Source organism: Mustela nigripes, unplaced genomic scaffold (genome assembly GCF_022355385.1).
Source record: "Mustela nigripes isolate SB6536 unplaced genomic scaffold, MUSNIG.SB6536 HiC_scaffold_148, whole genome shotgun sequence".
Classification (NCBI taxonomy): Eukaryota; Metazoa; Chordata; class Mammalia; order Carnivora; family Mustelidae; genus Mustela; species Mustela nigripes.
The window spans coordinates 532,887-545,008 of NW_026739562.1; the positions used below are offsets into that span (position 1 = coordinate 532,887).

At 37.3% G+C, this 12,122-nt stretch overlaps 1 protein-coding gene across 4 annotated transcripts in view; it reads right to left on the minus strand.

Moving 5' to 3' along the window:
- LOC132008414 (leucine-rich repeat-containing protein 4C) overlaps positions 1-9,608 on the minus strand; it is a 436,841-nt gene extending 427,233 nt beyond the window's left edge. For all 4 annotated transcript variants that reach the window (XR_009401633.1, XR_009401632.1, XM_059386960.1 and 1 more), the window contains exon 1: positions 9,482-9,608. The gene's annotated coding sequence lies outside the window, so the exon portion shown is untranslated. The remainder of the gene's footprint in view (positions 1-9,481) is intronic.
- Between the last annotated feature and the right edge of the window lie 2,514 nt (positions 9,609-12,122).

Below are 12,122 nucleotides of genomic sequence, written 5' to 3' on the forward strand. Positions count from 1 at the left end.
TGACAGCTCAACTCTCTAAAGAATAAAAGACTCAATGTATTTAATGTACATTTGTATACACAGAACAATTCCACCGTGATAGCCAAACAGCAGGGCCTGACACTAAGAGAAAGGCATGTTGAGATTTTTAGAATGTGGGCAAACCAAAGCTAACACTCTTAACCTGGAGCTGAAAAAGACAACTGCTACTTGACCTTATTGGGGTGGAAAAATGGGGGCGGGGCTATGGAAAAGCCAATCTCTCCAATCACTGAGAACCTATAACACCTATAAAAACCTCTCTATTGTTCCATAAAACTACAGTGCAGATTAAGGGAAGGTACTCTATTATTAGACTGTTCATGTACTTTATGCCACAAAGAGGCAATTTTGAAAGGGAAACAGGCATTATTAATAACTATGTCAGGATCACAGGAATAAGCCAGGTCTTTTTCAGGCAAACCTGGACACACAGTTACTTTATGACCTGATAACACCATTCACGGTACACCACTAATTTGGTACAGGTGCAGGGTAGGGAGAGTGGACAAAGAGAGGTGATGTTGACCCTCAGAGGACGTTTGGCTATATTCAAGGACATTTTTGATCGTTACAGCTGGGGGGAGGTGCTACTGATACCAAATCAGTAAAGACTGGGGATGTTGTTAAACCTCTTACAATGCACGGTACGGTCCCTCAGAAGAAAATAAAATTATCTGACCCCAAATGGCCATGGTGCTGCTTTTGAGAAACCTATTCTATATCCTCTAAAACCTCCCAAAGTTTCTTAAACTGCATGATCTTTTATTTTCTTGCTTCTTAGGTGAGGATTTGACTCTCTCTCAACCCATCTCTCTTTCCTGTATCTGAACTTTCCTCCAACATATGGCCCCCCTGGTAAGCGGGTAAAACACAGGGAAACTTTACATATGTGTGGCAAAGTATTTTTGATCAGGGAATATACCTGGGGAAGGATGTAACCTTTTAACATTTCAGTTATATTTAAAATCTAGATCTCTTTACTTTTATTCACTCCAGCTACAGGTATCTATTGTCCACCAGGTTGAAGATGCTTTTACAGAAGATAATCCCATGCGTAATAATTTTTTAGTCACAAAATGACTTGCTTCTTACTTTTCTACCTGAGCACCACACACACACACACACACACACACAAATACACACTGAGAATGAAAAAGATTAAAAGTAAAATTTCATTTGTGGTAGAGAGATTAATTCTCCCACATCCCACCACTAAAAAAACCTCTTGGCTCTTGAATTTTTAATGGGATGTTGAGAGGTGATAGCAATTTTAATAGTACACATGGCAACCTAGGTCCAAACTTTCTACAGATATTTTATAAATGTCAAAAATGAATCAATAAATCTATAAGGTGCAATTTTAATTGGACCAACAATGGTCTGTTTTGTTCATTTCTAAATAATCAGCACCTAGAAGAGAGTCTCATCCATGGTAAGTATATGATTCATATTCCCTTGTTAGTGGTGTTCTTGTCTACCCCAAACTCCTTGGACAAAAAGTCTCTTATCACATAAATCTCTTAAAAAGTGTGTTAGTTTTGAAGTCACTGGCTTAGTTAGCCCAAAATAGACAAAGTGATAGAAAATACAGTACATATTCTAGGTAAGCATTAAAACTAGGTTTATGGAAATATCTAGAACTTAAACAGCAACAAGCTACTGTGGTCTTTAAAAAAAAAAAGTCTTGCTAAGGTATAATTGCATACCATAAAATTCACCCATTGCAAGTATTAAAAATTCTATGCTTTTTAGTGAATTTCTAGAATTTACAATCATCACCACAGTGCAGTTTAGGGTATTTCCATCATTGCGAAATGTTGTCTGCTGCTTATTTCCAGTTGACATCTTCCCGCTCCTCTCCGCCATTATCTATATGTCTTATGTATTTGGACAAGTTGACTCTCCAAGCCAACAAGGAGTGATCCTCCAAAAAGAGTGCCCCCCCCAGAAGAAAGTAGTAGATAAGACCCCTCTATTCCTTTTGCCTTCTGCCCGAAGTTCACATCAATCACAGTAACTCATCTGAGATTGGCAGACCGGTTGAGGACCAGGTGCAGAAAGATAGCTGAAGCGATGCCCAAGACTAAGGGAAAGGGGAGTGAGAGATTTGCTTTGGTCAAACATGCTTCTCTAGAGTGTGTGTGAACATGTGTGTGTGTGTGTGTTTCAAAGTGGAAGGATTTGAGAAATAAAATGATACTGGCTTTAGGATAAAATCCCAAAACTGAGAATACGAGTAAGATAACAATGGTTGAAGAATTGATAATAAAGCATTCTCAAGTTTAATCAATTTTCAAATCTTTTCATTTTACTTTCTAAATAGCCCTTTAATCTATCTATTTTCCTCCATGTCACTTCTTCCACCTTCATCCAGGGAACCAATACCTCTAGTCAACATTATTATCACAGGGTGTTAAACCGCTTGCTCCAACTCCAGGACTGCCCTGGTCAATCAGATCTTTACATAGATAGTGAGTAGTAGTGTGTAATGTTTCTTTGACTCATATTTGAACACAGCCCTCTCCTTGAAGCCAGCCACTACCTTCTTATCATCCCATTGCTCTGGGATGTAAGTGTATTGATGGGGTCCCTGTTGACGACTCTATCCTCACCCCTTACTATTCTTCATTCCCAAGCAACCCCCTCTACTGAAATATTTCATTTTCTGACGTATAAATGGCTCTTTGCTTCACATTTTATAATTTCTGAAAATCGGGGTGTTTACCATAGATTCTAGAGTAACACCCTCCCCAAAATATCTAACATGGAATGGATGATGCGCTGATGATGTTATAAAATTGAGGAAACATAATACTTTCAATTTTTTAAGATGTACCATGCTCTTTCTTGTTTCTCTTCTTTCCGACTGCTGTTCTCCCTGCCTCAAATATTTTGTGTAGCCCATTTCCACTTATTTTCCCTATAAACTTGTTTTTACTTTTTCAGAATTCAGTCTAATTGGCAATTCCTTAAAGAGGTCTTTCTTGATGTAACCGAAGGCTGGGTTAAGTAGACGTCCCATGTTTTATTCTATTCATTTTTGTATATCCAGCCTCATTTCCATACTGACTCACCAACTGACCAAAATGCACAAGTGAACAAAACTAATAATTCAATTAATCCCAGTGCAATTCACTGACTCACAGAATTGTGAGCTAAATAAGTATTTATTATTTTAAGCCTGTAGGCTTGAGGCAATTTATTAGGCAGTAGAAGCTAACTGATATAGCTCATAGGTAAGGGGCCTAGATTATGTGGTGGGATTTCTGATCCTGGGTAGTGGCTTAGGACCCAATGTCAACCAAAGTTCATGTCTTTCCCCAAATAAAATAGACTAAGGCAGAAGCTATTAGAACTGAGAATCATTCACACACACACACACACACACACACACACACACACACAGATTCATATCTATATATACCATCATATATATGTATACTGTGATATATATATATATATATATATGCAGAGAATCATATATACCTACAGAAAATCATATGTATATATATGTATACCACCATATACACATACATATATATATATACCAAAATATCTGTCTCTATATTTTAACATGATATATAATATATATTAATAGTCATAAAAAGGTAAAATTCTATGTTTCAATCAATGAACACTTATTGCTTTTAATATCTTAGTAAACATAACTGCAATCCCAATGAAATTTTATCTTATTATCAAGATTACAGAATGAATAAGTAAAAGCACTATGACTACAGTAAGGCCAAGAACAGCATCTTTGCACAAGATTGTGGATTTGTTCATGTCATTGTCTCAGTGATATCATTGGAAACACAGAGCTTCCTCAGAAGCCTTTCAGTTCCAAGCAGAGATATCCTTTCCTATCATGGGCAAGGGGGAAAAAAAAAAAAAGTCTGCTTACAGAGAAAACAAATACTACACGTTATCACTAACAGGTAGAATGAAAGAGTCAAACTCATAGGAATAGAGAGTAGAAAGGTGATTACCAGTGGCTGAGAAGTGGGAGAAATGGGGAGATGGTGGTCAAAGGGTACAGGCTGAGGGTTTTAGACAGGAGAGGAGTGAGGGTATGGGTGAACCCAGTGATGGGTGTTAAGATTGCATGGAGCACTAGGTGTTATAAATAAACAATGAATCTTGGAACACTACATCAAAAAACTAATGACGTATTATATGGTGCCTAGCATAAAATAATAAAAAATTTAAAAATTTTTAAATAAGTACAAACTTCTAGTTATAAGACAATTAAGTTCTGAGGATTGAATGTACAGCATGGTGATTATAGTTAATACTATAGTATTAGTATGCTCTACTTGGAAGGTGTGAACACAGCAGATCTTAAATATTCTTATCAGAAATAAGAAATGGTAATTATGTGATGGCCATGCTATCAAACACTATGCTGGTAGTTATTTTGCAATATACATGTTATCAGATCAACTTGTTGTACACCTTAAACTCACACAATGTTATATGTCAGTTATATCTCAATAAACTATGAAAAAGAAAAATAAACTTCTGCTAAGGGCCAGCTCTTTTAGGGAGAAAAATACCCTATTTTCTCGCTTTGGAGTTGCCAGCAGACAGGTGAATAGAAAGAGCATGTCTGATTTAATAAGCTGACCCAACTTGATCTTTCTTTTTTCCTAAGGAGAAATACAATTATAATTATGTAAATGTTTGGATAATAAACGTTATCTATTTAATAATTATTTGAGTGTTCTTAGGATCATGGCCAAACCTCAGAACAGCAGATGAAAAACTTAGGTAGAAACTTAACAATATATATGAGCTTGGAATAATCTCTCCCTTCCTCCTTCTTCATGCTTAAAAGTTTCTAGCATTTTTTTATTAAGTGGAAAAATTCTAAGTGTTAAGACCACCACTTTCACATTACTGCTTTTCCATTGTTTTTTGAAGCACAAAAAAGGGATAGAGCATAAAGAAAACAATATAAAATCCTTGCATTTTGCAAGTTCTTCTCCAAGCATGAAATATATATGTTCTTTTCTTGAATGTATCTGAAATTTCCTATCCCCAAAATGCATCAGCAATAATCTTTATCTTCTTCATTTTGTAAATATCCATAACCAGAAATAAATAAATAAATGAATGAATACACCCACCTTCTGCATAGCATAACTCGGTGACATTTCATCTTTGCAATGAAATGCAGATGTACATTCACCATTAAGAGGCGAATCCTCCATGTCCAAATCTTGAATAGCTCAGTACTTCAGAAAGAATTGCCACTGATGAAATTTATGGCACTGATAAGAGCCCAATTCAAAAATCTCAACTTGGAAAAACAGGATTTTCATTTGAACTGGATAAATGGGCATTCACTTTAAAGCTTTCCCTCTCAATACTGCATTCTGAAGTAGTGAAACAAGTTTTGATAGCTACCTTGGACTCAGTAATACTGCTTCTTTTTGTTAAATGAACTATTTCAGAGGTATTATTGCCACTTAAATACGACCTTGTACTCCAAGATAGTGTTCCAGCGAATAATTGTGCAAACAAGTAATATTGATATTTTTCTAAACTGTTTACCTCCTTCATGCATCAAGCCTGGTCTTTTTGTTTTCATTCCTTTGAATGCATTCTGCTTTCTCTCTGAAACAGTCTTCTTTGAGGCATGGCCACGTCCTTTACTAAACTTAAGCTGGCTAATTACACTAACTGACAATTGTTCCATCAAATGGCCATGCATTCAGGTATAGAAGTTCCAGTTAAAACTATAATTCAATGCAAATTCTATAGTAATTCATTTCTATAAAACTGGAGCTTTCTTTTATAAAATAGACAATGAAAACACCTTCAGGGCCTTGGACCATACTATTTTCTTAGAAATGTTTCTGATGATATTGGTGATTTTCCTTAATACAATTGTTGTCAAAGACTAGTCATCAGCTGGCAGGGTTCTCTCTGTAATTTAAACCTAGCCTTTGTTCTTAGCTGGGTTAGAGTTTGTTCTCTTATTTGTTTGTTTTGTTATGTTTTTATCCTGTGAATAATAATTTACGCAAGTTCGGTTTTATTTTTATATAAGAAGAATAGTAAGTTGCTTTGCCGCCTCCCAATAAAATATCCTGCAAAAGAGGGCTTAAATATCAAAAAGAAGGATAAAGTTATATGTGTGAAAAATTAAAGTTTCCTGAAATTTTATATGTGGATATATACATATCTAGTGAGGAAGGTTGAGAAAACAAACCTGGTTATCCCATTGGGGAAAGGCTTAAAAAATCGGGATCCATGTATTCTATGAGTAATTATATAACCATAAAACATGATGTAGATTAAGACTATGCTTTGAGACAGGAACTATTTGTAGATAATGTTAATTTGGGGAAAAAAAGAGAGAAGTGTGTATACTAGTGTTTCTACAGTGTAAAAATATTCCTGCAGATCCTTAGATAATGACAGGGAATATGAAAAATAATAATACTTTTACATAAGGTTTTAGAATTCTGTTCCATGTTCAAACTAATTTTTAATTGATTTTACAACTGCAGAATTATAATACCAGATTTATCAAGTGATACATGTTTTGTAATCAGCAGATAGTACTAAACAGTGACTCTCTACACTTAAAAATATTTAATGTTATAAGGAAAAAATAAATTGGCTGCCTACTTTAGTCACTGGCAGACTTAATCCAATCCACAGCATTTTTTTTCAAAATACCGTCTGGCGAGCTGAACTTTCTTCTCCTGGTACTTTCTCCACTCCCTTATTCAGTTTCACTTTTTCTCCTCCACTCAGTTTTTCCCATTCTATAAACTCCCACCTGAGGTTATCAAATGGCAGATACTTTGAAATGTCCAACCTTTGACTTTCTTCTTCACACCCGTGCAATTCCACACATTCTAAACCACCTCACTCTTCTTACTAACTCTTTAGTTCTACTTGTTTGACTATATAGCACAGCTGCTGTAATAATAAACAACAGCAAAATCACCAAAAATGTTCAAGGGAGAGACTGTAGTAGAAAGGAAAGAATTTTGCATTTTATTATTATTATTATTATTATTTTAAGATTTTAATCATTTATTTGTCAGGGAGAGAGAGAGCACAACCAAAGCAGGGGAAGAAGCAGGCAGAGGGAGAAGCAGGCTTCCTGCTGAGCAAGGAGCCTGATGTGGGACCAATCCCAGGACCCTGGGATTATGATCTGAGCCAAAGGCAGATGCTTAACTGACTGAGCCACCCAACATCCCACGAGTCTTACATTTCAATACATTTCATAGTATCCATTTCCTGCATTTTGAACACGAGGCTCTGGATTTTATGTTGCACTGAGATGCACACATTTTGTGCCTTGCCTGTCTACCTCTAATCATCTTTATCACTCTGGGTCTTGGCTGCTTCATATCCTTGCCTGACGTATCCCAACCCAAATTTTTCTCATTGAAAATTCCTACTCGTTGCAACTCAGTGTCCTCTCTTTCTCTCCATCCTGGTGGCTCAGGCCAGCTGTGTCCTAACCCTGTGGATGTTCTCTTGGCATTCATGGTCCTCTCTCCTGCTTCCTCAGCATGTTGTACTTAGTTCTTGAGCCAAACCCACCACACTGTATCTTTGGAGTATATTTCTCTCATGTAATTGTGAATACATGGAAGTCAAGGCCAAACTTCAATTTCACTTTTTCTCTAGTCCAGAGGGACTCAATGATGCCTAATACATTAATATGCCATCAGGACAAAGGAGAGAATAAAATGTAAAGCTCTTAAGACAGGAAGAACAACTCAGATGTGTGGCAAGAAAACATGCTCACTAGGGCGTGGCTGGAGGCTAGCACTGGTCCTCCATGCTAAAGCTAGAGACAGAACAGAACTGCTGAAGTCCCTCCAGTTGGTCAAGGCTGCAAAGGTAACAGGGATGGAAGAACCAAAGATTTAAAGTAAAAACTCATTTATCAAACACCTCCTTTGTGCCACATTTCACATGACTTGATACATAGCCTCATGTGGTGCAGGGTACCTCTAGGGAGGCATGGTACTATTGAAATTTTGAACCTGTTAACTCTTCATGGCGCTGGCAGACTTGTCCACTGTAGGATGTTTGGCAGACTTGTCCACTGTAGCATCACTGACCTGTACTCACTAGAAGCCAGTAGAACATCCCCCTAAAGTGATGACAATTAAAATAGTCCCCAACTAAATAAATCATGGAAATAGCAGAAAGAGTTGGATTTTGAAGGGGTATAAGAATGGGTTGAGAATAGGAGCATCACAGCAGGTCTTTCTATATCCTAAAATTGGAGGATTAAATATCTCCCTACACTTACCCTATATCACTATGGTACTTTGTAAAATATAGGAGTTGAGGTTCACCCCAGGGCTGGGAAGGAAACACAAGGGAATCTAGGATTAAATAAGACACCCAGTTGCAAAACTGTTTCCAGTGAGAAACTAAGTAACATTTTAAATACATATGTATATATTTTATGCATATAAAATTTATACACACACACACACAAACACACTTAAAGACACGGAGTTTGTTGACTGAGATCTGAACTTATAATCTCTTAGTTTACTTATTTGGTATAGAAAATGGTATAGGAAACATACCATTTTCCAAGGTATGTTTTATTGCACCCATTTGAAAGAGAAGTAAATTAAGTCTCAGCAAGTTTAAGCAGTGTCTGAAGGTTATTAGCTTTGTCAAAATGACAAATGGTTATTACGTGCCTATTGTGTGGCGGGTTTTGCTGGATGATTGTACAATGATGAGCCAAAACAGACACACACCTGGCCTTGCAGAGCAATTAAATACTGACACACTTAACTGTAAATGGTAAGTGGCGACACAGTCCATGACAGGGGAGCCTGATCTAGTGGCAGAGGGCAGAGAAACTTTTCTGTAGCAAGGCATAAATCGGAGCAACACAAGGCAGTAGATCTCAGAGGCATCCGAATCAGCTAGAGGAATGGCAGAAACAGATTTCCTGAGCCCCCTTCCTAGAGCTTCTCAAGGGGTGCACTTGAGAATCTGCATAATGAACACATTCCCACTGGATCAAGTGCTGTCAATGGTGCTGGTTTGGAGACCACTCCTAGGGAATCACCCAATGTTCCAAGCAAAGCAAATCATGTGGGCAAAGCCTGCAGGGGGAAAAGGTACCTAGACCATTCTGTGCTCCTCCCATACTGTGCTAGAAATCCCTGTCTTTTTACATATGGAAAACCTGCCAGGGGGCCTGGGTGGCTCAGTGGGTTAAGCCTCTGCCTTCAGCTCAGGTCATGATCTCAGGGTCCTGGGATCAAGCCCCATGTCCTGCTCTCTGCTCAGCGGGGAGCCTGCTTCCCCTTCTCTCTCTGCCTGCCTCTCTGCCTACTTGTGATCTCTGACTGTCAAATAAATAAATAAAAATTTAAAAAAAACAACAACCTGCCAATGTTCAGTGCATTTATCGCTCTAAGTAAACAGCAGAAGGGGCACCAATACCCACCTCTTGAAACTTCCAGTCAGGCCATCTCTACCCTCCCAGGGGGTCAGGCCACTCTCCTGTTTCCCAGCCTGGGACTTGGGGACTGCTTCCAAGGTTGCGATCCAGAGAAAGGCAAACTGCAGCTCTGGTACCTAAAAAAAAAAAAAAAAAAAAAAAGTGAGCCAGCTCTGCCTGGCGTATCTTGTCTTTGGTTGAGAGAGTGCTGACTATTTTAAGCAACACTGTAGGATATTCTTCCTCTTCTTTGAGAGGGAGGACTTAATCTTACTGAAAACACATTCTTTCTCTCAAGAGTGCCCTTGAACTAATACAGCAGAAACTCTAACTCCAGTGGGGCTTTCTGATACGCCTTTGAAGAGGGTAAATTTACTAATCAATACAAATTACAATTTCTCAACTGGCAATTCTGCAAGCCAGGCACAGCCTCAGCTACTTTATTATTCACAGTCTGGGCTTCCAGGACTGAAACAGAGAGAAACCACAGAGAGGGACTCTATGCAAATATGTCAAACAAAGGAAGAGATTGTTTTAGAGGGGCTCAACGTGGGAATAATTATATGACTGGGCATAAAATGTACATTCTTAAAAGCTACATTGGCTTAAACCATTTTAGAGAGCGTTATCAAGCATTATGCTAATTTAGGATAGGGGCTAACGATCTCTCAGAGAAGTTTCTCTTTTCCTCCCTGTCTGTTCCTTGCACACTCTCTATACCCATGCACACACATACACAATTTGTATATATAGGATACATGAGTATCAATTATACATACACATATACACACATATATGTATCTATATATGTGCATTTCACATATCTCTGATAAGGGAGAAATAGGAAAACACAGAAATAGACATGTGCAATGATGTCATGAAATTTATGCTGACAGCCTAATTTTCAGTTTTTGCATTCAGTTACTGTGTAGCTCTGGATGAAACATTACCTGTTCTACCCCTAAGCGAGAGACCTGATGAAGATAAAGACTTTCCTGGGTCGATACTTCCTGAATATGGGTTGAAAATTTACTTTGGGATGTATTCCACCTTCTAAAATGTCTTCCCCCTGCCTATGAAGATTGAAAACTCTTCTTTTTTCATATTTTTTTAAAAAGCCCTATGCCTCCTTTTAATTGAAATGAAAATCTTATAATATTCCTTGGAGTTATTTAAAACTTAACCAGAATTTAAATGTGACTAAAATAAATCAAAGAATAGATAATTATAGGTGAAAAATCTATTTTGAAATATGTAGATCATATTCTTCGCAAGTACATGGAATGAGTAATGAGGTGGAACAGGTTCATTGCTGAAGCTTAGGAAGCTCCAACACTATCTAGGTCACTTTCAACATCACAATTCTTGGCCTGCTTTGTTTTCCAACAAAGTCTCTCCATCTCTCCTGGACCCTCCCACACCCACGAGCCCCTTTATCCCCACAGTCTCTGTAGTGGACTCTACGATTGTTCATTCAATGTTAGTTCTTTAGCGGCTGGGAGAGATATCGACCCTTTGCTCTGTGTTCAGTCCTGTATGATTCTGGGTTCGTTACATACATCATCTTATATAAACCCCAGGCCTCCCTCATTTTATAGATGAGGAAACAGGAGCTCAGAGGTACTGGAGACTTTGCGCTAAGGTATATCAAACATTTGCAAAGCTTTCATTTGATTCCAGGTTTCCCTGACTAGGGATCTTCTGCTATTTTTACTGTTCTGTATGGTCTCCCTCATGAACAGCCAGGAAGAGCAGAAAACCAATATTTATCAGTGACCTAGTGGGTGGTGGGTTATATACAAAAATTTGATATTTCACCTTATTCAATTCTTCAAATGCAAGGTAGAAAGTAGTATCCCTCCTGTTTTTTGTTTGTTTGTTTTGTTTTGTTTTATCCCGGGTTTTTAGAATAAAAAGAGGTTAATTATCTTGGCCAAAATCGTGCACTCATTATTGAACAAGAACAAAACTGAAACAGGAACTCAGCTTGTCCCAACTGTGACTAACATCTCTGAGCTGGGATGGCTTCTGGTAACTCCAGTCCTCTCTATACGTATTGGGCAATTTTCACAATAGCATGTAATGTTTTCCTCATTTTTTTAAACATCAGTTCATATTTTATAGGGCCCCTTACAAAATCAAAAATAAGCAGAAAGAAAGAAAATCCTTTATAACTGAGCTGTCCAGAAAATATTTCATTTGAATATGCCCAAACATATACAATATATATAAATATAACAAAAAAGGGTTATAACAGATAAAAGTTTATTTTAGCTATTCCTTTACACAGTGAATTTTAATGGTTGCTTAGTTTTTTATCATATGGATTTATCAGAATGTATTCACTTCTCTTAATTAGCCATGCATAATTTATTTTCAATTTTCCCTTATGAGAACAGTGATGAATTAAATTCTAGGCTACACAGAACTTTATTTATAGTGTACAGGAAGGAGAGGGACATGTGTTTATTAAGCCAAACCAATAATAAAATGTTGCAAATTCAAAAACACTAAGTGTTATTTTAGAAATCCATCAATATATGGTGGTAACTAAGCATTCCAGTAGTAGCGACTGACCCAGATGGTGGAGAAACTGACTTGATGTAATATGAAAACGTTATAAGTGTTGAATAATTCAACAGAGATT